Below are 2500 nucleotides of genomic sequence, written 5' to 3'. Positions count from 1 at the left end.
CTCGTATCTTCACGAACAAGCCCGCTTGGAGTGCACGCCCACACCGAGGTGCAAGCATTGTCCGCGCAAGCCCATCCGAGCATCAACTCGACACCCGCTCTCACTCCCCGCCCAACGGTCGGATGTGGCACTCCGACGAAACCAGTCCACCGAGCACAAAGCAATCGCAAGACATCTCGTATCTTCACGAACAAGCCCGCTTGGAGTGCACGCCCACACCGAGGTGCAAGCATTGTCCGCGCAAGCCCATTCGAGCATCAACTCGACACCCGCTCTCACTCCCTACCCGACGGACAAGCCCATCGTTATGGCCAAACCCCTCCACCAAGCACGAAGCAATTGCAAGACAAGCCCACTTGGAGTGCACGCCCACACCGAGGTGCAAGCATTGTCCAAGCAAAACCCATCCAAGAATGTCAATTTGACATCCCGCTCTCACTCCTTGCCCGACGTAGGGGCCCGGCATTCCATCGATTTTAACCAAACCCTTCCACCAAGCAAGAAGCAATCGCAAGACATCTCGTATCTTCATGAACAAACCCGCTTGGAGTGCACGCCGACACCGAGGTGCAAGCATTGTCCGCGCAAGCCCATCCGAGCATCAACTCGACACCCGCTCTCACTCCCCGCCCAACGGTCGGACGTGGCACTCCGATAAAACCCGTCCACCGAGCACAAAGCAATCGCAAGACATCTCATATCTTCACGAACAAGCCCGCTTGGAGTGCACGCCCACACCGAGGTGCAAGCATTGTCCGCGCAAGCCCATCCGAGCGTCAACTCGACACCCGCTCTCACTCCCTGCCCGACGGACAAGCCCATCGTTATGGCCAAACCCCTCCGCCAAGCACGAAACAATCGCCAAGACAAGCACACTTGGAGTGCACGCCCACACCGAGGTGCAAGCATTGTCCAAGCACGCCCATCCCGCTCTCACTCCTTGCCCGACGGTCGGATGTGGCACTCCGGCCGAACCCTTCGTCCACCAAGCACAAAGCAATCGCAAGTTATCTCGTCTCCTCACGAACAAGCCCGCTTGGAGTGCACGCCCACACCGAGGTGCAAGCATTGTCCGCGCAAGCCCATCCGAGCATCAACTCGACACCCACTCTCACTCGCCGCCGGCGGCCGGAGGTGGCACTCCGCCGGCGCCGACCCCCCAAGCATATGTGCCCATGATGGGCGCAATGTGCTTGAAGGGTCGGCGCCGCGGCATAGGGGTACCCCCGCGCCCCGCCCATGCAGGCAGGTCGCCCCCCTATATAGTACATTCTGGCTTTTTTGGGTCTGGCAGGCTTGCATATGAAAAAGCCGAAATGTCACACCATGCCATAAATCTTGATTGTGTTATTATTATGACCGGGACTTGATTGTATTATGTTTTAGACATTCAAATGAGTGTGGAAAACAAGTTTCATAATTTTTGAACCAACCAATAATATTTTATGAATTTTTATTGTTAAAAAATTAAAAATAATTTAAAAATAGTAAAACGTTTCCAAAAATACTAATTTTTGGAGGACATCCTTTGTTTACATTTTTTAGATCCCAGAAAAAATTTCATAACAATCCAAGCACTAGAACATAGGTTTGACATCACATTTGTGTGTTGAGTGGGCATTGCGGCACCCTGCGCGCGCGGCACCCTGCGCGCACGCCCCACGCAGACGCATGGCCATGCGGCGCGCGCGCCCATGGCCGTGCCGCATTCGTGCGCATGGGGGCGCGCATGCTGCATGCTCGGTGGGCATGTGGGCATGCACGGTGGGGGCACGGGTTTGTTCCAACAACCTCCATAGAGTTTTTTCCATGAATTCTAGACGTGGGTGGTCACGCCCAACGCAGACGCATGCTGCGCGCGGCTTGCGCGCACGTCCCACGTAGACGCCTGGGCATGCGGCGCGCGGACACACACCCGCAGACGCATGCCGCGCTTAGCACTCTGCGCGCACGCCCCACACACGCCCGAAGGGCATGGCGCATGGTGGGCACCCTAGGCGTTCGTGTGCAAGCCTCGGCCATGGGCATGCGGCGCGCGCCCCACACACGCCCCACTGCAGTCGCCTGGGCTTGCGGCGCACGCCCCACACACGCCCGTAGACGCATGGCGCGCGCGGCCCCCTGCGCGCACGCCCCCCGCAGACGCACGGGCATGCAGCGCGCGACTCACACAAACCCACTAACGCACGGCGCGCGCGCCCATGGCCGTGCTTTGTACTCGAAGGCCTCGGCCTTGGTCCTTGACTTGCACACGAGCACACTATCTTATTCTTGGGCATTCAAAGATGATTTGCTTCAACTTTTTTTCTAGTCCAAAGCCAACCCCTCACTAACACTTATGTTTTTCGTCCTTTTACATAAGATATGACCTCCATGGCAATTGGAAGAAATAAATGAGTTGTGTGTGGGTAGGGTCGAGATGAATCTCGGTGGATCTTGGCAACAAGGCTCATCTGCCACTTACAAGCCAAGCACGCACGCCCCTTAGACGGATCCCCAC

Source organism: Cucumis melo, unplaced genomic scaffold (genome assembly GCF_025177605.1).
Source record: "Cucumis melo cultivar AY unplaced genomic scaffold, USDA_Cmelo_AY_1.0 utg000537l, whole genome shotgun sequence".
Classification (NCBI taxonomy): Eukaryota; Viridiplantae; Streptophyta; class Magnoliopsida; order Cucurbitales; family Cucurbitaceae; genus Cucumis; species Cucumis melo.
The sequence above is the reverse complement of the archived record's forward strand: the minus strand, read 5'-3'. Positions refer to the sequence as shown.